General features: G+C 38.6%; 1 long non-coding RNA gene across 2 annotated transcripts in view; it reads right to left on the bottom strand.

Annotated features, from left to right (window-relative positions):
- The window catches only part of LOC110578862, a 248952-nt gene that overhangs the window by 14104 nt on the left and 210198 nt on the right, over positions 1–24650 (bottom strand). For both annotated transcript variants that reach the window (XR_002480202.1, XR_002480203.1), the window contains 3 exons: positions 24282–24414; positions 21590–21628; positions 2078–2194 (listed from right to left, as the gene is read on the bottom strand). This is a non-coding gene — a long non-coding RNA (uncharacterized LOC110578862). The remainder of the gene's footprint in view (positions 1–2077; positions 2195–21589; positions 21629–24281; positions 24415–24650) is intronic.

Raw genomic sequence — 24650 nt, 5'->3', positions numbered from 1 at the left:
AAAGTTATCCCTTGATGATTTGTTGGTACTCATGCTATGTATTAACTATGCTCTTCCACCCCAACTGGGCCTTAAGGAGAGATGGGTATCCATGAAAAGAATCTCATTAGAGTGGAGATTCTATGTCCTTCCCACAGTATGTATTCAAAATCTGTTTCAGCAAACCTGAATCCAACAGCTGTACAGATTTGTTCTGTGGCCACTGAGGCAGGTAGTACTAGAAGTTGTGTAAAACAAGACTACACTGAAAGTTTGGGGCTATTCCTTAAACAACTCCAGAGAAGAAATTCCTTGCTCATCCTGGGTTGTACACAGGTCACTATGGGGACTGCAAGGAACGTGAGTCAGAGGAGACAATTACTCAAGAAAGTTGCTCAATCTCCTAACATCCAGTGGTGCCAAGAGGCTCTAAGTAACCGCAAGGTGACTCCCAGGCAGGTGGCCAGAGCACAAAGAAGTTTCCTATCTGCTGCAAAAGGATCTACAGCAAAAACCATATCACAGCTCGAATTTACACATCTGTTATAATGTAAAAAATTCTTTCCCACTTATGATCTTACCTGATTTTTTTTTCAGGGGGGGAAAAAAAACACCTTTGTAAGATACATGGGTTAAATATTATCCCCATACTGGAGGCGAAGCTCAAGTCTTGGGCAGTGAGTGACTGATAGAGATAACCCTATCTCCTTTCCAGATGCACTCTTCCTTAAGAAACGCATAATTAATCATGACATAGATGGTTATAAATAAACTATAAGTATTTAAAAACAACCAATTGTCTAGGTGCTGAAAATCAGCATGTGTGGGACACCAATGAGGCTTCATCTAAGAAGGAAAGGTGAGCATGGGGAGGTGTTTTGATATGAAATAACAGTAAATTCCACTGGGAAATGGAAATTTAATATAAACAGTATAAACAGTATATTTTATCAGCAAAAGAAGATTATATATAACATACCACTCTCTATATATTTCTGGAGTGAACATGAAACCTCATTTACCGAATGTGACTGTTATAGGTCAGACATTTTATTAATACTAGTTACTGATTATTAAATATCTAAATAGCAGAATAAGACAAGATTCTTGACATGCATTAACAATCCAGTCCTAACAACTGCCCTATAATATAGGTCATTATTACAAGATGATGATGATGATGATGATGATGATTTTTATTATATTTTATTTTTATATTTATATTATATTTTATTATAATTATTATTATTATTCATGTACAAGGAGACTGACGCCCACCAGGCCAGGGCCCCACAGCTGGCGGATGGCAGGGCCATGATTCAGACCCAGGTCGCTCTGACTCCCTGCTCATGCTTTTTCCGCTGCTCTATGCCATCTCCTCTAAGCCCATAATTAAGCAAAATAATATACTCTTCACAAATGAAAAGATCTCATACACGAAAGTGACGAGACGACTTTTGGTTGATGGGCTTCCAAATATGTGGCGGATCCTTTTTCTGGAAACCGCATTTGGCATAAGGGGGCCTAAAGTCCAGACAGTTTTCATGATGTAACTCAAGGTCTCCGTGAATGTTAGCCTTGAGTCTGAAATAGCTCTGAGCCCTCCCATCCTGGCATCTTCCCTGCAACGCCCCCTAGTCCCCCCAGCCAAGCTCAGACTGCCCACAGGACTTGCAGGTGGGTGAGTTGACAATGCTGGTGGGGTTGGAAACAAGGTACACCGTGATCCCCTTCTTCATCCCAGTAACTATTTCCAATGCTCTCACTCTCTTGGAGCTTATTCTCGGCTCTGTAGGGCTTCATGTTTGTTTGTTTTGCTTTCAGGTTTAAAAAGGGCTCTTAGCAGCAGTTCAAGACTTTCATAAAATTAATCACTTAGAGCCACCCAGAGGGCTGCTGGAAAGAAACGACCCTCTGTGAGGTGGTGCCTGAGACCGGATTTTGACTGTGATCTGATTTTGCATAAAACTCGTTTTCATGGTGCTTCTTTATATCTCCATTCCCATCTACCTAGTCTTCATCAAAGAGCATCTTCCTCCAAGTCCTAAAGTCAGCCAAGTGGACACCCCACGGTTCTCATCACACCCAACAGCCTTACCTGTGAGTCCCAGGGATTCTGCTGCTCTGGCTCCTCAGCAGGTCGCCATCTCCCTCAGTCTTCCTTGGCCCCATGCCTTGTCTTCCTTGAGACCCTTTTCCTACCAGGGTTTAGTTTCTGTCAAAATGGAAGCAATCAGAAGTAGTGAAGGGGGGCATTGGAATGACAGTTCAAAGAACTCAGTCTGGGTTTACTTCCCCCTCCCCTCACTCAGCTGATGAGGTGACCAGGAACGAGTCATCTACCTGTTGGAAACTCCTTTTCTCATATATAAAGCAGAGATCACAGTAATATGTGTCCTACTTGTCTCACAGACCTCTAGTAAGGGTCAGAAGAGAGAGGAAACAAAATGTAAGGTAAGCATTAGTTCATTCACTGCCACTCCTGTGACTAGAGACTATCTCACGGAGCTCCCTTTGACAGAAGGGAGGCGGAGCTGGAAGTGAATTATTATATACGTTGTCATGTGATGGAATAAGGTGTAGAGTGTCAAGGGGGCCTGGAGGAGAGATCCTGGCTGACATCTGGGATAGGGGACGCAGCCAGGTTCCAAGAAGAATCCACAGAGGAAGTCAGATTTGAGGCGGGCCATGATGGCAGAATAGGCATTCTCTGAGAAAACAAAGGAACAAAGAACATCTCAGGACAATAGACCAGCACATATAAAGAGCTGCTTATGCTAGCATAGATTTTGTCACCTAAGTGCCAGGGAAGGCACAATGGCTTTAAGCAGAAAGTGGAATAATAAGACGCATGTTTAAGAAAGATCATTTTAGGGGCGCCTGGGTGGCTCAGTTGGTTAAGCGACTGCCTTCGGCTCAGGTCATGATCCTGTAGTCCCTGGATCGAGTCCCGCATCGGGCTCCCTGCTTGGCAGGGAGTCTGCTTCTCCCTCTGACCCTCCCCCATCTCGTGCTCTCTCTCTCTGTCTCATTCTCTCTCTCAAATAAATAAATAAAATCTTAAAAAAAAAAAAAAAAGAAAGATCATTTTAGAGGCAGTGGGGCAAGGAAAACAAGAGAAAAATTATTTTTGTTGCTATTATTATTATTGTTATTATAAGAGATTATCTCTCATGGGAGCCTGAATAGAAATTAAGTATGAGTTGAGTAAAGAGTTCAATTTTCCTCTGCATTAAGGAAAGAGAGTGAACCCTGGGGCAAGACTGGGAAGGGGAAAGAGGCATTGGCCTTTGTTCCAAGGTAAGGTGACATCCCAGAGTAGGATAAAGGCTCTCTTTCTAGGGAGTGAAGGTTCCTTAATGTCAGTAACCTCAAGAAGGAGTTGATGCTGGAAAACTAAATGGAGCCCAGGATGACAACACTCATCTCTGAGCCTGGACTCAAAGGAGTCTAGATAAGTTCAAAAACATTCTCTTGCAGGACAAATGTCTTCTGACATAGAAAGATAGCCCTGGAGGCATGCCAGGAGGCCCCTGAGAGGGACCCCAGGAGAATGCACTTGGGTCTCTCATGCCTAAGTGTCTCCATGTCAAGTAACAGTTGTATTTCCCCCTGATTTAATAGCCTTTTCTTATCCCAGAGCCATCGGCCATGTCATGAAAACTTAACTGGTCTCAGCTGTGCTGAAAGAAGAATGAAGCTTGCCCAGGCCAGAACCACAGTGATAGAGAAAAGCAGTGAGGATAATGGTCAATGTTTACTTAGCCAGGAATAGAGTTAGGAGCTTAGGCCTATTACCTTATTATCTCAACAATCTTGAGATTGTGCAGTTAACCACATTTTATAGGTAAGAAATCTAAGGTTTAGAGTGGTTAGAGAACGTGCACAATCACACAGCTGATATGTGGCATTCTGTCTCCAAAGATAAGTCTGCTTGCTGCTACCCTGGACTAACTCCCAGCTTTGGTCCAAGCGAGCAATGGCCATAGCCATGCATAGAGTGGAAACAAAGGAGACTGGCAGTGTCATGAGGAGCTGTCTGAGATGGAGCAGCCATGGTGGGTCCATGGCTGAAAGATGCAAGCGCAGGCAACAGTGCATACTAACATTGGGATGGAGGAAGATGTGGCCTGGGGCTTCTCTGAGAGTCAGAAGAAAGTTCAAGGAAACCTCAAAATGAAGACTGAGACCCTGTTCATAGTGATGAGTGGCAGCAAGCTGCCAGACCTCAGCCTACCCAATGTGGCCATCTTTATCCCTACCAGCTAGCGAGGCCTGAGGGACTCCCAGCTTGCCATCACCTGGCCATGAGTATTGTTTTCACAGAGGAGAAAAGAGGAAAATATCAAGAAATCACAAAGTGGCCCATAATCAAATTTCAAACTTGAAAATTCCTGAGAAAAACTCTATTCTACATAGACCTAAATAAATGACACGCTGATAGCACGCTGTTTTTAGAGTCCTCTGACTTAATCTGCTGTTCTATTAGCAACTCTACTGTTACTAATGGATTTTCTTTGGAATTCAATTCTAGTAGTGCAGGGAAGAAACTGGCCACAGCACCAGAGGCTTCTTTAAAGGCAAATAACATCAATATCTACCCAAAGGGCCTCAAAGATATGTGGTTGCCCTCCAAACCAGTCCCCAGGAAGCTGTCTGGAGTCTTAGCCTCTCAAGATGAAGCCTCTCTACTTCCATAATCCCTGTAGAACATTGCACAATTCACAGATGACCCCGCCACTGGAACTTTTCCAAATAAGGGGGCTGCATCTCAAGATCCCCACCACTCAAAGTGTAGGAATCTAAATCAGCAGCAGCAGCAGCATCTGGAAGCTTGTTGGAAATGCAAGATCTCAGGCCCCACCAAAGACATAAGAAATCAGAATCCTCATTTAACAAGATCCTCAGGTGATTTGTGTGCATGTTACATTAAGAAGCATAGCTTAAGATTGCCTGAGATCTCTAAGTATCAGGTACCACATGGGATGTAATACCTGTATTATAACATTAACTTGAGTATGGGTTTGTGCTGCTCAAATAATTAATGAATCCATTAACTATTGACATCTCAACATGTATCCCTTGCTCTTGCTCTGCTAAGCACTGTTGGTGATACCAAAAAAAAAAAAAAAAAAAAGTCAAGATATGATCCCTGTTGACAGCAAGCTTACAATTCTGTTGGAGAAAGAAAATATACATATGCTCAGAATGACCTTTCAGAAAAGGAAAGATGACCCTGTCACTGCTCTGCATAAAATAACCAGGATTTGCCAATGCCAACGAGATGAAGTCTATACTGCAGCAGAGCATCAGAAGCCTTTCAAAAGCCTGGATGGAGCACACCTTCCTCCCCGACCTTATCCCTGGCCACTGCCTTTCCCCCAGTGCTTTGCCCCAGCCACATGGACCCTGAAGGTCTTAGAATGTGCAGACCTTGCTCCCATCACCATGCCTTTCCCTTGCAGCATGACCCCCCCTTTCCTGCCCTTCCCCCTCCTATGATCACTCCATTGAATTCCGTAGGTTACCAAGGAAAGCCTCCCTTTGACTTCAAATTTGAGGGAATTGTTGCCCTTCTCACACATTCCCATTGCAAGTTCTGTTTTTGACTGTCTTCTAGGTACAAGGTCTGGTTGAAAGAAATAAAAATGGCTTATGAAACAGCTATAAATCAGTGATGCAATCCAGCACATCACTGTCTCCAGCTCAAACACACCTAAGAGCCCGGTCCCAGGATAGAAGTTCCCTAATCCTTCTCCCTCCAACTTCCCTGCAGATCACCTGACCTACTGGCTAAGCCCTATGGGAGCTAGAGGCTCTGTCCTGCACCTGGGATCTCCTTCCACACCTCCTTCATTTGGGAGACTCCTGCTCAACCTTTATATCTCGTCTCAAATGCAACATTACTTAGGAAGCTTTCCCTGCTTCCCGGAAGTATGTTGGTTCTTCTCATCTTAGTTCCCCAACATCACTTTGTATCTGAGAACTTATCTGGTTGATTGTTCATCTTTGCTTGCCTGTCTCTCCCACCTGACTCAGTCTTTCTAGGATAGAGACTTATCTTCTAAGGCATGAATAGGACTGCTTGTGTATTCTCAGTGCTCTGCAAATGTCTGGCACAAAACAGACCAGTGCTTCCAACCCCTGCTAATTAATCATCAGAATCAACCACATGTCACTTAAAAACCCATATGCCTGGGCTTCATCTCAAAAGATCCTGCTTCTATAAGCCTAAGTTAGGGTTTAGGCATCTCTATTTTTCAAATGCTCCCCAGATAATTCCAATGTGCAACCAAGATTTAGAAACACTGTAGGAGGCCCTTACTAAAGTTTGTTAGTGATGGAATTATCCATCCTCTAGCCCTGGGCATGACCCACTGCTTTTCTAGATAAACCTGAGGTACCTTGATTGGACTGCCCTGGTCCTTTCTGGCTAGATACACACCCTATACCTATCTACATGTTGATATCACTGCACTGATAGTAAGCAGTATATGTACTTACGGGCTCAGTTGTTGTGTGTGGCCATCTCCATGTATAATGGGAGGTAGAGAAGAATATGATGGGTGTGTAATTGCAGTAAGAATAATGGCAGAGACCTTTCAGGCACACCTCGTCTTCCCTGTCTAATGTTCCCAAGATATCATGCCCATACCTCTATAACATCATCCCTTAACTTTCCTGGTGTGAGCATATCTGTGCTTAAACTAGACTGCCCCTGCTAGACTCCCTGAAGGAAGGACTATTCTCTTTGGTGCCATAATCTCAACTCCCATCCCAGTGCCTGCCACATAATAAGTACTCAGTAAAGGTTTGATGACTCTCTGACTCCATGCAGACTGAATGTCTGAATGAATAAATGAGTGAATGAGAGGATTTGGATAGATGGAAAGGAGGAAGAAGAACATTCCTACAGGAGTGGGGATTCAGAATCAAGGCTTTCACATGTTTAGAGAAGAGAATGAGATTGGTGCATGCATAAGAAAACTAGATAAGAGTTTTTGAAGATAGCTCCTCCTCTTTGGAGAAAGTTGGAGGCCTTCGTGGTTCCTTCCCATGAGATTCTAACAGTGGACTGCTGTACTGTGCAGGAGGGAGCTGTCCTGGGAGTCAAGTAGAGTTATTCCTAACTCTGCCATAGAATTTCTATGTTGTTATCAATAAAGGGAAGAAAGAAAATGAAAGGGAATATTTACTTAGTATCTATTTTGTGCCTGGTGCTTTGCATATGCTGTGTCCCTGGACAGCAGTGACAGCTTCTTGTGCTATTACTGTCACCTTTCTGCTGATGGAAATGAAAGTAAAAGAGTTTAACTGACTCTAACAACTTGTTCTTTTTCCTGCGTACTTTGCTGCTTCCATTCACTTAAGCTATCTTGGCGTCTGTTTCTGTGACTTGAAAATGAATGGATTGTGTTAGATTACATCTTAGGTCTTTTTGGCTCTAAAATCAATGGGTTTACCTTTGCTGTGGGGTTTCCCAAGCTTGAGGAAACTTCCTTTGAAGCCTGTCTATTACTTAGTTCCACACTACTCACCATTCAATAATTGCTTACTAAATGGAAGAACTCAGTTTAATCACCTGGGTAGCTCTGGGAGATAAAGACAGTATAACATTTTGCTCTAGTTAAAAAAGGTTTGCTCACCATCCCTGAACAAACCTTGCATATTCTTGTTTCTTCACTTTTGCCCGTAATTTGCTCTCCACTTATCAAAATTCTACTCTGTCTTCAAAGTCTAACTTGATTCCCCTCTTCCATGAAGGCTTCTCTGGCTGCCAATGAATCAGGCAACATGGGAAGGAGGATGGGATTATTGCAGTTGATTTACCGATGGAGTCAGTCACATCTAAACCTTCGGCTGCTCCATAATTAGGGAATGGATGATGGGAGGCAACCTCAGGGTCCAACACATTTCCTCAAGGGGATTTAACGAAAGAAGAGTCCAAAATTGCTCTTCCTAGAATCTCTGGGCTTTAAAGGACCTCATTATCAGCTTAGAAATAAAATGACTATATCTAATTTAAAAATCTCTATCACCTCTAGCTTTTACAATTCTTTACACACTTTTCACAACCAACCTCTGCCATCACATACTATTAAATCTGCAAGCACCCAGCTCCCTCACATGGAAGACGTCCCTCCACCTGGGGTAGTACTGGAAAATCACTGAAGAGGATTGACTTTATACATTACATCTCTGCCTGAGGACATCCTGAAGAGGTCAGGTCACCATCTGTGCAAGCAGAATCACCTGCCTTATGGAAACATGTCTTCTTTTGAATATACCTTTGCTCATCCTTAGTAAAACAAGATGGAATTAGCATTACATAGCCACAACCAACGAAACTGAAGTGCTTACTCCCAAGTACACACACATAGTATGATGTCCGACGTGCAACACGGATGACTAAGAATTATGTTAAATATTCTGGCTCATCATGTTATACGAATCACAGTGAATGACTGCTCCTGGGAGCTTTAAAATCAGACAATAATTTTTTTGTCTTTTGAAGGTTATCATTTAACATTTGCTCACTTTTGTGACCCTGACAGAACAAGTCATTTGGTAAATATTTTTTGACTAAATCCAACAATCAATGGATTCATCTCTCTTTTATTTTTCTCTCCCTTAATATGACTCTGAAAATGTGTCATCAATATAATAAACACATTAATTTAACACTGGAAAACCTGGGTCACATAATGGAAGAAACCTGTGTCCCCAGGGCTTTGCTAATGTTTCTGTAGTTATACTTGCAATTCATCTGTTTTTACATGCCTCTCTCCTCCACTGGACATGTGTTTTTTAAGGGAGGTGACTGTCTTACTCATCTCTGTATCATCAACATTTATTACAGTGCTTAGCTCATAATAAGTTTAGTAGTTGTTTATTAAATGAGTGAGTAAATATATTTCTAAAATGATTGCTATGCCTACATTGACTTCCTGGCCCCTCCTCATCCCTATCCTAGTTTTTTTTTTTTAGAATTCTCAACTACTTCTCTGTTGTATTTAGACAAGCAGCTTGTGGGAAAATTAAAAGTAAATCCCTCTTACAAAAAGTAGAAACTCCTGATAGAAATGATTTTTTTAAATGTCTTTTAAATCGCAAAATCGTAATGCCTGAAGGAACATCACAAATCTTTCAAACATAAATAATATATTGAGAAACCTACCTAGCAATAAGGTGAAATTGGTATATCTGTTTTATAAAGAATATGTATGCTTTATTAAAATGAATATGTAGAAAAAACATATGAACAATCAATAGACAGGAGAAATTAAAACGCAAGGGACAAGCATATAGGAAATCTTTCATACAGATATTGGGGGAGTGTGGGGGGTCTAAGAGCTCTCATGCTCTGTTCATAGGAATACAGACTGGAGCTGCCACTCTGAAGAGCTAACTGGCATTACTGACTTTATATACATATAACCCAAGATCCTGAGTGAATACCCCAAAGAAATTCTCACATAACATTGGAGCAGCTAAAGAATTTGGCAGGGAGTCAGAGGCAATCTGAGCATCCATCTATTGGAGCATGAATAGATAAAATATGATGCACACATCCCAGGAAATTTAGTATGGCAGTACAAGCTTCAAATCAGATTTTCACATAGCAATAGTACTTATTGAGACACATGATACAAGACCATTTATGTACATGAATAATACATGTTCACAAAGCAAAAGATATTTTGCAATAACATATACAACCCAAAACAAAGCAACCCACTTTAAATACATGATGATGGTAATCTATAATGGGAAGGGGTTAGGAATATGGACTAATAATGATAATAGTGAAAACTGGGAATAAATAATTTTAAAGTAAGAGGGAGCCCATATGGTCCATAGATGAAAATGTTCCATGAACTAAGCAATATGATCAACTCAAGCCCAGTATTGGAGGTCCAAAAGAAAAAGTTAAATGAAAAGAAAAAAAATGTTAAAACTTGCTAGTAATAGAATTAATGTAAATTAAAACCACAGGGTAACTTTCTCACTTACCAAAATAATAAAAGATGTATTTTACTTGAACCAATAGCCCCATTTTTGTCATTTACCCAGTATAAATAAATAATGATCAGCACTGCTATTTAACTTTAATTCTGTAGGTATAATCCAATATAATTAAGCAAAAGAAAAAAATTAAAGGTGTAAAAATTAAAAAGAAGCAATATTTATTACTTACTATATATTTGAAAAATCAAAGAGAATCAACTGAAGAAGTTTTTTAAATTTTTTGTAGGTTTTTTTTTTGGTAATTTTTTATATTACAAAGAATAAGCAAATTTGCTAAGAAGACAGGGCACACATTTCAAATCTTCAAATTAGTAGCCCTTCAGGTAGATTCAAAACTAGTTTGTAGGAATAAAGAAAAAAGTCTCCAACCACAATGGGACAAAAACAAAAACAAACTTACCATTAGTGTTTAAGATCTAGAGAAAGAAAATAGAGAGGCCATGTTTAGGCGAAAGCCTTGAGCAATGGAATGCAGAAAGGGCCACCTGACTGAAAACACACAGGCCCCTGGAAGACCCACCTCAAAATATCCATAGGCCCCAAATAACCAATGGGCTACTTACAAGTAGGCACAGTTCCCAAAAAAAGGGAAGATTCCTTATGTCACCATACATCCTCATCTTCCCCCTTTAAAAGCAGCCCCCACCCACCTCCTCATGGCAAACAGCCTCTCTGTCCTGCCCGCAGCTCCCTTGGGGTGTATTCAATACACTTCTATCCCCTTTGTTCTACCTTGGGTGAATTATTTCACCATCCATGACACGGCTTCTACCCAATTGTCACCCCACATTTTAGGGTCCCCATCCAATCGAGAGACACCCCATTTAGCCACCACAGAAAACTGTAAGATTCTTCTGAGAGACAAAATGAAGACTTGACCAAATGACAAGGCATACCATGATCCTGGATGGAAAGAATTGATGTCAATTCTTTCTAAATCACTCTATAAGTGTAGTGTCATTTTACTAAATATACCAACAGGTTTATTTGGGAAACAAAGAGCAAATTCCAAAGCCAATACAAAAGAATAAATAAGGATATCCAGGGCAATTCTAAAAAAGAAGAATACTGAGAAGGGACAACCTTTAATAGATGTTAACATATTGTATAAAGCCAAATAATTCGCAAAGTATATCACAGGTAGATGAATAGAAAGACCCAGGAAACAGAAAACAACTCAAAAAAATGGTCCCAGATGTACACAGGCATTAAGTATATGATAAAGGTGGCATTTCAAATTAGTGAGGAATAGAAGGATTATTTAATAAATGATACAAATAACTAGATGGCCACTAAAAGAAAAGTCTAGTTGGATCAATAATTTAAAAATGAAACCATAAAAGTGCAAGAAAACATTATAGTGATTTTTTATACATAATCTTTAAGGGGCAAAGGTCTTCCTAAACATGACATAAAAACCAGAAGTAATGAAACAAAAAAATGTGAAAATTTGACAATAAAAAATTGGGACACAGAAAAATCCACAGTAACCAAAGTCAAAATTCTCAAGGGCAAAATGAGAAAAAGATTTTGCAATTTATATCTTAGAAAACAAGGACCAATTTCCCTAATATATAAAAAACTCCCATAAACATTAAGAAAAAGATCAACAATCCAATAGAAAAATTAATGGGGTATTTAGAGAAAAAATAATAGCCCTTAAACATATATAATTATGTTCAAATGTTTTAGAAGATAAATGCAAATAAAACTTACAGTGAGATACCACCCCCCCCAACATATTAGAAAATACTTTAAACACTTGTTAATACATGGGTTGTCAAGAATGTAGGGAAACAGCCATTTTCCTACACTTCTGGTAAGAATGTAAATTGGTAGCACTTCTAGGGAGAACAATTCATCAGTAGCTATCAAAATTACAATTGCAAATATTTTTGACACAGAAATAGCACATCTACATATTCCTTCTACAAAAATACTTGCGCAAGTATAGTCACTGCTACCCTATTTGTAAGAGCAAAGATTGCAAACTATTGTTTCCAATCCTCCACTGAAAATGTTTTCTCTTCCTTTATTGCCTTGGGCATAGTAACAACAAGGAGTTTCAAGTTAGTCTCTGAATTCCTGGGACCCCTGTGGATCTGTGTTTATTTCCTTTTGTTTCTATTAATTTTTCCTCAGGTTGTCAGGACTCCTTAATGTGCCTGTTGCTTGGTTGGTTGGTTTTGGTGGCTGGGCTTTCTATTTGTAAAATTGTTTCTAAAAATAATGTGAAGCCGATTGTGGTTACATTCCACAGAGATGTACCTTTGCTTCCACCAAGAGCTATTAGCAATCTTGAATCATCTCATTCCAGTTTCAGGAATGAAGAGGTGGTGATCAGTCCCTGTGAGGGCTTGCCACTTAGGATTCATTCATTTTGGGGGTTTATCCCTTTGGAGTCCCAGCCTAAAGTTGAGGGGTCACCTTGGAGTGTCCATAACTCCTTGTGGTCCCATGAGGTTGTCACAAAGTCCTCAACATTTTTCTTGCCCAGGTCTAAAACACCCTCAGAGGTTGGGCTCACATTCCTTGGGTTTCCACTCCCCTCAACTCCTCACCAAGTAATTCCTTCTCTCTGTTTAACCCTCTACTACTTCAGCTATCTATATATAACATTTAGCTAGCTTTTCTGGTTGTCCTCATGGGAATTATTCCATATTATCTTGTGTGATGACCAGGAACAAAATTCTAAAAAACCCTACATGTTCATCAATCAATAAATGATGGTACATTTATACAACAGAATAAATTATTGTGTATTTATGGTTAAATAACAAAGATGTTAAATAAATGATGGTACATTTATATAACAGAATGCTATTTGGTACAGAGAGGTTATTTTTTAGGTGCTGATATACACCAATCTTCAAAATATATTGTTTAGTGAAAAAGCAAGGTACAGAACAGTGGACATTGTATGCTATCATTTAGGCATAAAATATCTCTAGAAGTATTCAAAATAATTTAATACTTGGATCCTTTGGAGCTTAGAAAAGTGAATAGCCAAGGCATGGAAGAGAGAAGAAAATTCTTCAGTTTTTATCATTTTGTATATTTGAATTTTGAAACCAGTAATATATTATCTCTTCGATATAAAAGCAGATAAAATAAACATTAAATGATAAAAAAATGGGTAAAGCTATGTGTGTGAACCTATTTATCACTGCAGTATTTATAACAGCAAAAAATTAAAAGTGACCCAAATGTTCAACTGTAAAGAAACAGTTAATTATATCAGGTGTCACTGACGGCATATTCTGCGATGATATGAAGAATAAATATGGAAGTTATGTAGAAACATGGATACACTACTTTTCTATTGCTGTGTAATAAATTAACACAAACTTAGCAGCATAAAACATCATTTGTTCTCTCATAGCTGTGTTGATCAGAAGTCTCACGTGGTGAAGCCGGGTTCTCTGTTCAAGGCTTCACAAGGTTGAAATCAAATTGTCAGGTGATCTGAGTTCTCATCTTAGAATTCTGCCTTCCTCAATGGAAAATACATATTTTTAAAGAAAGAAAATAGCAATGACTCTTAAACATATGCAAAGATATTCAACCTTACAAGTAAGAGAAATTATAGTGAAGTACCCTTTTCATCAGTCAGACAGAAAAGGTTTTAAAAATTTGCTTACACACTGGATTGGCAGAGGTGTATAGAGGCAGATGCTTTCTTACATCATTCTAACTTGTATTAAAATACTGCATATGGCAATATACATAAACTATGATAACAACCAGGAAAAGGAGGTGTGTGTGTGTGTGTGTGTGTGTGTGTGTGTGTGAAGGAGAATAAAAGAGAGAGTACAAAAATATTAATAGTCACATAAAAGAATTTGGGTGACTTAATATTTTGTTAATTTTGAGATTTCTAAGTAAGGTTACTATTTTCTTCTATCATCAAAATTGTATTTACAGAGGAAGAACAGTAACTTTTTCGGTCTCTTTCTGTTTACCACTGCACACACAAAAACGAGTAGATTTATTGCAGTGTTCTAGATCATTGTTATTTGTTGGTACTGCTGAGATTAGGACATAGGGCCCAACCCCAGGTCCTTTATATGCCATGTTGTCCCATCTCTTGCTGGAAAACTCCAGGCGTAGGAGAGTATGACAATTATGGGATACCTATTAACTTCTGTGTGCTCACTACTTACTAGGTACATTTATGTCTGGTTAACCCTCACAACGATCCTATATGATAAATTTTATTTCATAGTCTCACTGGGTTTTCAATCCCAGCTCTAATCCAGAAAGGCTGTGGGACTTGGCAAGGATTCCGCCCCTCCTTGCTCCATTTCCTCTTTTGTAAGATGGAGTAAGAGTCATGAGAGTTGTGTATAAAATAAGCCAGATACCTTTGATACCTGCCTATATCCTCCAGCACTTAACCACACCCATACATGCTTAGTCAACTTCCAACTGCCAGCACCTTTGTCTCGTTGCGGGAGGTTTTTTCCTCCGACTACGAGATCCCTTCTGTTCATATGTGGGAAAGTCTGGAAGTTCTGGAAGAATTAATGCCTCCTCCCTTCTTCCAGCAGCGCTTAATCAATGAATAACTGGGGAGTGCGCAGAAAGTCACTGAGCTACCTCAGCCCCTGGGCAAAATGACTGAGATGCTTGTTCTATTCAATTTCCCACTGTTCCCCAGCAGTATTGTTCCATTTATTCTCAGAGTAATTCCCTTGACAATATACTCTGTTTTTTTGTTTTTGTTTTTTTTTTGTAGTAAGAACATCTAACATGAGATCTACCCTTTTAATGAATTTTTGAGAGTACAGTACAGTATTGTTTACTACAGATATGATGTTGTACAGCAAATCTCTAGAATTTATTCATCATGCATAACAGAAACCTTATACCCATTGAACAACTCCCCATTTCCCCCTTCCCTAAACTCTTAGCAATCATTTTTCTACTCTTTGCTTCCATGGCCTTAGCTATTTTAGATATCTCATATAAGTAGAATTATAAAGTATTTGTCCTTCTATGACTGGCTCATTTCACTTAGCATAAAATCCTCCAGGTTCATCTGTGTTGTTCCATATTGCAAGATTTTCTTATTTTTAAGGCTGAATAATATTCCATTGTATATATATACTACATATTATTTACCCATTCATCTGTCAATGGACATTTGGGTTGTTTCCACATCTTGACTATTGTGACTAGTGCTTCAGGGAATATGATTTTAATCAAGGTGTTGGCCAGGGCTGTGGTCTCATCTGAAGACTTGACTAGGAGAGGATCGGCTTCCATACACACAGGCTTGTTGGAAAAATTCAGTTTTCCAGCAGTTACTGGGCTGAGGGCCTGTTTCCAGCTGGCTATTGGCTAGAAATGTTTCTTAGTTCCTTGCCACATGCACCTTCCTAATATGGCAGTATGCAAATTGAGAAGGCAATAGAGAGAATCTGCTAGGAAGATGTAAGTCATAATTTTATATAACCCAATTACAGAAGTGATATCCCATCATCTTTTCCTTATTCTAATGGTTAGAAGCAAGTCAAAGGGTGAACCCACATTCAATGGGAAGAGATCAAATGAGGGGGTAACTGCCAGGAGGCAGGGACCATTGGAAGACATATTGCAATATACATGTTACACTAGTCAGTTTTAGATCATTCTGATAGGAAAGAAAGCCTAGGTCTTTCAGGAAAAAAGTCCTTTTTGGCTTCTTTGAGGTACTCTTGGAATCTTAATAGGAGATTTCCCTCATGAAATTAGCTTTTCCTTAGGTAAATATATTCTAAGAATGTAAGATGGCTCTAAAACTTTATGGGTAACAATAAGAAGACAAGAAGGAAATCAAAGTTATTCATGACTAGTTGAATTGCAGAAAACTGGGAGAGTATATTCAATATTGGTGGACCAACCTGGATAATGGATATTGACAAAGTTAAATCAACATATATGCATTGAACATACTCTTTTGTATATAGTAGGGACTTAATACTTATTTGGAAAGAAATCAAATAGAATTAGATTTAAATGTATAGATTTCAATTATCTTTGCTGATATTGTCCATGCTTTAACTTTTACCAAGAGCCATTCTGCTTCTGCTTCCAAATGTGATGAAGAACTTGTTCCTTAAAGTAGAAATAAAATTGACTATAAAAAGCAGAGTCCATGCTATTATTACTCACTCCTGACAGAGCTGTGCTTATAAAATACAAAGGGCTTCCTTCTCCCTAATCTGAGGGGATATTGCAGTCCACCAAATGAAAAATAAAGCTACCTTCAACAGCTGCTAAGGAGTTAAGAAGCTGGGTATGAAATTGTGTCTCCCTCATTACCTGCAATGCATGGCTGAGTTCATTCGAAGTAATGCCTGGAAATCCTCTACTAAAACAATCACAAGGTAGGTTGGGAGTTTATGCCTTTTGACCAGGTCCACAACCCACATCTGCCACAGAGAATTTTAATTGATATTATTCTAGAGAAGAGTTCCTGTGCTAGTATTAAATCAGAAAAAAGGCAATTTAACACTGCATTATTCATCATTCCAGCATAAATGAAAATAGAATGGATTTAGAGTAGAAAACTACTTTTCAGCAGGGAGAAGGCTTCTATATAACCAGACTATCAACCACCAGCTTTAAGGTTTGGGCCCCATATTACAAAATATATGTGACAAATGAATAAAAATGTTATTTCTAAATCACCTTTTCCATAGTACAAATAAGGCAACTGTTTTTGATTTGTACTATGATTTGAAAGCATTGCTTTTATTTTTATAACATTAGAATATTAATTATCAAACCATTGGAAAAAAATATATATATATATAAAGAGAGAGAGAGAGAGAAAATCTTACTGAAAGTTTTAACTAGTTCGCTTATACATTGTATGTCTTTGTGATCTGCTTCCTACTTTGTCTTTGTTTTTATTGTGTCTTTCCAGGCAAAGTGGAGAACTGTAATGGACTCTGAGTGAAGAATGTAATTATTCAGATATGTAGGATTTTTTTCTTCTTAGAATTTACCAGAGAAGTTCCTTTTGCCCATTTTTCAAGAATGTAAGAGAAAAGGGAAGGGGATTTGACATTTACTGAGCATCTACTATGTGCCAACCATTTTTTGATGTACATACTTTCATTGATTGATCAGTCCTACAAATAAGTACTGTTATCTCAATATGATAAATGAGAAAACAGAAACTAGGAAACCATGGAAGGGAAGAAAACTAAAATTTGTTGAGCAAGTGAATACTAACATGAGATGCACTTCATATTTATACATTCATTTACACTTTACATATGCATCCCCATGTTACAGTTTTAAAAAATGGGCTCAGAGTTGTTAAATAATTTATACAATATCATACACTTAGTAAGCAGTTAAGTTGAACTAGAATCTGAATGGATCTGATTCATCCTATTTTTCCCAATTACATCAAAATACTTCAGCATCAAATTCTTTAAATGTAGCTGCTAGCAGAGGCACTGAAGAATTTAGATGGCTTCCAGCTCACGAGGGGAAGGTTGCCATTTATAAAACTGTTGTGTTCCCCAGCAGGGAAAGGCATCTGGGAACATTTCTAGAATTAAATTTATCCATAATTAAATAAATAAAATTAATAAGAGTAAATATTAGAGGCATCTTTCCTGGCTCAACTGTATGGTCCCGTACAGGTCACCAAATCTACTCTATTATAATTTATTTTCCTTCTTTTTAATTCCTACTAAAACTATTGAACATTCATTGCTTCATTATAATTTGTTTTTTAACTCATCCATCTCCTGTTCTAGATTAGGAGTTCCTTTTGGGCAGATACCTTGATATATCCTAGCCATCTAATACCTGACACTTAGCAGATGCTCAATAAAAATCAAAGGAATGAATGACTGAATAAACAAATGAATTCATTAATAAACAAACATGAAACAACAGGGTAGCAAGCCAAACTTATTACCTAGCTCTAGCAAACTTTGGAATAGTCTAGAATATGGCACTCACACTGAAGGTGATATGATGCCTCAAGTGTGTAACCTTGAGTTATAGATTTAGCTTGGTAAGTACTTAGCCAGGACTCAGCTTACTTGAGTGGTACCCATCTCTGTCCTACCACTATTCAAGATGCTCCAATCTTGATCTCCAGCCACTGAGAGACTTACGGTCCCTCTGAGTCTGTGATTCTCTAGGGCATACTCTCCCCTACTTCTCCTTCATTCCTCTGTTCCAAATATATGTTTTGATTTGATGTTTGCAAAAATGTTAAATGTAGGCTTTCCTTCTGCTCAGAAGAATGCCTACAGATAATATGCAGAGGTTAAGAGCATGAGCTTCAGGTCAGACTAAATAGGTTCAGGCCTAACTATCATTTATTTATTAGCATGTGACCTTCAAAAAACAGTATGTTTAAGTTTTAGCTTCTCATACATAGATGGGGATAATAGAAGTACCTACCCCAGAGGAAATTATATAAGATGATGAAACAAATGCAGTGAGCATGGCTCCTAACACATTGTTATTTTAATAATAGAATGAGAGTAAGAAAGTGTCTTTTTATTTGGCTGTCTGGTTTATAATTACTTAAGAATTAAAACCAAGAGAAAAGAGAAATCCCCTTTATCCTCCTAAAAAAGCATTGAGTAGTCTGGTTGCAAGGACAGGAATATGAGTGGTTTGGCCCAGCTTTAGATCTTGCGCCCATCCTGGCAATGAGAGTGAGTACTATGTTTGTTGACCTGGGTATTGGACCTCCTCAGGGGTCTGGGATGGGTAAGGGGGTGGGAAGGGGAGTGCTGTCTCACCTAAACCACATGGACTGAGCGAGAGAGGAGGCAATAGCTAAAGGAAAATCAGAGCAGAAAGAGCTGCTCTGCATCCCTACAGGACTAAACCAACCACGGATAACCGATATAGGATGACCTTACTAACCAAGAGAAATGAAAGCACCTTCACATGCCTGTTTTCTCCTAGTAAAAGGCATAACTTCCCAAATTCAAACTGGTCACTTACCCCTATGGGAAGTATGCAAATAAAAGGACAGAATTGTGCAAATAAAAGGATGGATTTTCATCTGTGTGTGTCTGTCCTTGTTATAGTTTAATACAACCACATGTTGTCCCTTGTCTCAGGAAAGAAGTTAGAGTAACAAAATTCAGACATAAATTGCCAATATTTCCTAATATAGCTTTTTTCAGAAGCTTTTGTAAAAGTAGAAGTCATATTGATGCCAAGTTTCAAATAGCACTTAAATCAGGCCATTTTGTCCTAGAGTCATTTACCCATGGGTGGTGGTGGTGGTGGTGGTGGTGGTGTGTGTGTTTCATTGGTGGTGATGTATGTGTGTATGTTTCAGTGTACCTGTATTTGTGTTTCCCTTATTCTCTTCCCTCACATTTCTCCTCATAAGAAATTTCTCCTCTCCATGGTCTTCTACCACTCAAGCCATCAAACATGGAGGAATGAACACAACACTTAAACAATGTAACTTTCTTCCTTGAATAGAACATCAGATATCCAAGCAATTTTTTAATATGTTCACATGAAAAGAAAAATAAGCAAATGTAGAAGGTAATTATGGAGGTCACAGAAAGTTTCTTTTCTCCTTTTGTTTTTAAGTGAAATGTACATTTTCAAATTAAAAGACAATTCTGGGAAAATATTGGGATGACCATTAAAAAAGGAGATGAAATATGAAAAGCTCAAGTAATAAATAATGAACACAAATAAATGACCTGCCAGTTTGTCAACCTCCAAGCCAAGCATTATATTCCAGGATTTGAAGTGAATAAGAAGACTGCAGAAACTGATACTGAGCCACACAGACAAAGAAATCTCACTTCATTCTACTGTGTTCTTAAAACATGGATATTTGTGTGGCTAGAGCATTAGATAAGTACACTGAAACATCATTTTATTTAATATGACCAATTCTGGAGAAGTACATCACAGGAAATGAAAACCTGGAACCCATTAGGGATGTTCCCAGTTCTGGGTTGGGCCTGTTTTCCCTGGAGGTTCTACAAGCCTACAGCCCACATTACATCCAAGATGTATTAAATAAAACAATGGTATCACTAAATGAAAATATCACTGGATATTGTAGACTACCTTTGGAAAAGCTTCTTATGAAAACATACCTCAATCATTTAACTTGACAGGCCAACTCCATTATTAAAAGTATATCTGTATCTTTCAACAAATCTTGACTCATATTGGTAGCTTCCTTCTTAGTTCCAAAAGAGAATACTATCACCATGTGCTTACTATAATAGAAAGGCTCTTATTGTGTTACAAGTGTCCTTCTTCCTTAAAATCCAACCTTATTCCTTTCTTAAAGTCTCAATATAATATAATGTAATATAAATATAATCAATTATGTATATTATATATTAATAAAATGTAATATGTTTATAATATTTATATTGTTATTTCGATTATATTAACTATTATTTATTTATTTATATAGAATATTTATACCTTATAATATGTTTATAATTTTTGAAATATACAATGTAATACAACAATGTAACCTATAATTATTACTCACCATATAGTTATAATATATTAAAATATATAATATATTACATATTATTATCTACATATACATGCTTAATTATACCTTTATAGGACTGAATGGCAATAGGGTTGAAAAAGAGTTCTCACTGAGATTTAATTCAGGGTCATGGATTAGACATTGCAGCAATCATTCCCCATTCACCAGTATCCCATTTACAAAGCCTATTCCTTATGAATCTACCTCAATTAGCATCTTCTCTGAAGAGACTTCCATGCCCATACTCTTTACCACCAGAAATATAGAACAATTTTTAAAAATGCCACCAGTGTTTTGTGTAATGAGGTTAAGTGCCAGTGAACGTATAATCAGATCATCGCTGTCTTGTACCTGCCATCTTGTACAAACTCTTCTGGGTATACTAGTCACACTGCACTGTAGTTTGTTTAACGCCAGTCTACATAGTGGGACTCTGACTTACCTGGGTGAAAAGCCACGTTATACTCATTTTTGTTTCCAGTGGCAGATAGTGTCTGAACCAGGCCACCACCAAGCCAGTGTGCTTATCTCTCAGCTGCTAGGAGTCTTGGCTGCTGGTGGCCCATAGCGATCTTTCTCCAGAGGATTCTCTTTGACCACTAGGAGTCCAGAAATGCCCACAAGGAGAGCCCTCATCAAATGACTAGATGCTTGAAGGGTACACAGGCCCAGCCTCTAGACTCAAAATGGGACCAGTCTGTGGTCTTCATGCCCTATAGCTCCCCTGGAGATCAGGTGAGGCAAGACTCAGCTGAATTCACATCTCTGCTTAGCTTCTTCCCCTGCCCAGATCTGCTTCCTTCACTCTTGGAAACACTCCATCAGCTAATCACTCATACACGAACCTCCATGTCAGGTTGTGCTTTTAGGGAATCTGACCTAAAACACCTCTAAGTGCACTGATTGCTGGGACAAATGGTCTGTTTCTCCTATTAAACTCTGAGATCCACAAGAACAGAAAAAAATGACTTATTTACCTCTTCATATACAGTACCTAATTCAGTGCCTGACAGTAAACACTCAAAAAAAAGTTTTAAATTTGAATTAATATGTGAATATATTTACCTCATTCCTTATTCTCTTCTTGGACAGAATAGATAAATCCTAGGAAAAGCAAGACATGGGTTTAAGGATTATCATTGCCTTATCATTTCATATCAACCTTTCTCTAAGACTGAATGAATATAAATTGTTGGGAGAAATAGTAACCTCTGAAATAAGGGGGATAAAGACACACCTCCCCCCAATTCTATCTTACAGTAATGTAGATAATGAAACAGTGGCACCTCATCAATTGAATAGATTCATTAACAGTAGCTAATGGCCAAATATCAAACTGAATTTTGTTTTGTTTTCTTTTTTAACTTCCCCTGAGAATATTTTTCCCTTCCTCACTTTTATCTTACTCCCATATTAAATCAGCATTAGGTTGGTAAATATCAAGCCAACTCTAGGAAATAAAGATTTTCTCAGTTGAGTTTTCTTGGTCGCAACACAGTATATCACCAGAGATTAAAACAAATATGGGACTCTGGTCTCTACTGTATCCCTTGGAAATGATCCTATTTCTCCTCACTGAGGAAGACAGATTAGACTCCACCAAATGAATTAACAAGGTCAAACAGAGGATAAGAACTCCAACATTAATCAAAAGCATGTACCTATATATATCTAAATTAATCTGAAGGCACAAGTTTCTCCATCAGCGGATCTGCTCAGGCCTATGTCTTACTAATAAAGTAGCAGGATTTCAGTGGGCAGAAAATAGAACAATACTTTCAATGTTCTAATTATAATTCCTGTTACCAGTCGCCTCAAAGTTTGCCCAAGAAAGCATAAAAATAATTGACTCTTCACAAATACATTTTGTTTTGAGGTAGACATAGTTTTCTGATAAGAAAAGGCTCATTAGGTTTCTCTTACTCAAACTTGCGTCAAATAGACAAGATACGATTCTTAACACAATGACAAAAAATTACTCAAATAACATCTCTAAGCGGATTCACTGTTTGGGAACACTGGTATTTGGTCAGCTCTTCTGGAAACCTCCAGCCATCAATTGTATTGCAATTACAGAGCTATGGACAAAACAAATGAGATGAGATGGCGCAGGAGAGGCACGGGAGGGGCCCAGGAATTCTAAAGAAAACTGGCCTTTAATATAGAATCGGCTGCCATTTCACCCAAGTGTGGGGCTGGAGATGTTATGTTATCTCATCTATTCCTTACTATAACCCTGATAAGGCTGGACTTTTATCTTTATTTTACAAGTGATAACAGTTGTCTTTACAGATACTAGATCGCTTTTACAAAGTCACATGGCTTCTAAGTAGCACTGCTGGAACTCAAACCAAAGACTATCTGTTCCAAAGCCCATCATCTTTTGACTTCATCACTCTTTATCAGGTTAGCTAGTATTCACTAAGGGTTTATTTTCACTGAGCTCTTAAATATCGGCATTTCTGTGACTCAGGGGAAAAAAAGACACTTCTCTCTTTCTTTATGACACCAGCACTTACAATCCCATCACCCTTTTGATATATTACTTACTAGCTAACAACTAATACATCATCTGTTCTAAGAAGCAATTCTATATCCGAAGAGTGGGTGCCGTCTTCTTTAAAGTTATCAAAATGAGTTAGTAAAATGCAGTGGATGCTTTGAGGGCATGCTAAAGCTTTGGAATCTGTCAGCAAATGAAGAAAAATGAAGGCAATACCGGGCACCCTCGATTTTGTGGACAAAGCCCATAGCGGACACAGGCATGTTCATGACTCCATGGCTTCCAAAGCCCTGGGGAAATTCAGAAATGATGCCCAGTTTCCTGAGTCAGAAAGAGAGTGTGGCCGGGTTCCCCGCTAGAGGAAGGTGGGGAGAAAACTGGGCTGCCATCCTCTGTTCTCTTTGTGAAGTGGTATATGAAGTATCTACTGTGAGTGAAGGATGTAAGGCAAAGATGGGGAGACAGAAAGTGGCAGAGGTTAAATGGGTTTGGATTCACTGTCTTGGGGAATGGAAGAAAGGACTGACAGGTGACAGGGTGACAAGAATGCAAGCTCCATGAGGTCAAGGAATTTTTCTCCGTTGTGTCTCCTTAGCGTTCACACATAGTAGATGCTCAGTAAATATTTGTGGAATGAGCAACCTTGGAAGAAATTCTTGAATTGGTTTTATAAATGGCAGTATCCAAGATATCATTTTGGAAATAAATTCTATTTGCAGTATTTCAATGAAATTGGCAACATCTCATGCCATATCATCTCTCTCTCTCAAGTTCCTCTTAATGCCAACCAAAGAGTCTTCATGCAGTTGAGGTCTGGACAAAATGAGTATCAAGAGTGAATTAGAGGTATAAAGATTAGCCTGATGATTACCTATATAAGATGGTCACAGGTTACCTTCCCAGACTTTGCCTTGGTGATGGTGAACGGGTTTGTGAGTGCTGCAAAATGAGTGGATGTAGATGAGTCTGAAGTCCTTTGGGAACACAGCTAGCCACTCTGCAGGTGCTGGCCTGACTCTTACTTTTCTTCTCTAAGGGCGAGAGTTTCTCAGATGCTGCATCTGACCTATTCCCTTTCTCCTCATTCCAGAGTTTCTTGGTGCTCTCTCTGCGTTTTCTCCTTTTTTTTTTTTTTGAGGTGTTTCTAGCAAGGCTCCAGAGGGTTGTCCCATCCTCCCCCAACAGCTACCCATCAGTTTTAGGATACTGCTTTGCTGGAGATTCTTAACTTCTGTAGGAACCTACAGGACTCACCTGGCCTAGAGATGTTGCACATGTGATGATTTTAGGGCTTGAGATCTACCTTCTCCTTGGCCCTCCATGTCATCGACTTTTCATGACCTCCACTCCCTTAAGGCACCAGCTCCTGTGTGTTCAGCTCTTGCTTCTACCAGTGAAAATAGGAAGAAGGGGAAACAGCAATGTGATGTATTAGCCAAGTTTAAGCCTTCAAGTTATATTTGTAAAACTGACAAAGCACTTTATAATCTCCATATAAAAGCCAAGTTGAAAGCAAAGACTTATTAAATCTGTATAAAATATACAAATGAGTAAATTATTGCTAATGGCATGATTTTCTGTACTCTTCTTCAAAGCTAAACCAGAAAATTCTTTTCATTTTAA

The sequence above is a fragment of the Neomonachus schauinslandi genome, chromosome 4 (genome assembly GCF_002201575.2).
Source record: "Neomonachus schauinslandi chromosome 4, ASM220157v2, whole genome shotgun sequence".
Classification (NCBI taxonomy): domain Eukaryota; kingdom Metazoa; phylum Chordata; class Mammalia; order Carnivora; family Phocidae; genus Neomonachus; species Neomonachus schauinslandi.
The sequence above is the reverse complement of the archived record's forward strand: the minus strand, read 5'-3'. Positions and strand labels throughout refer to the sequence as shown.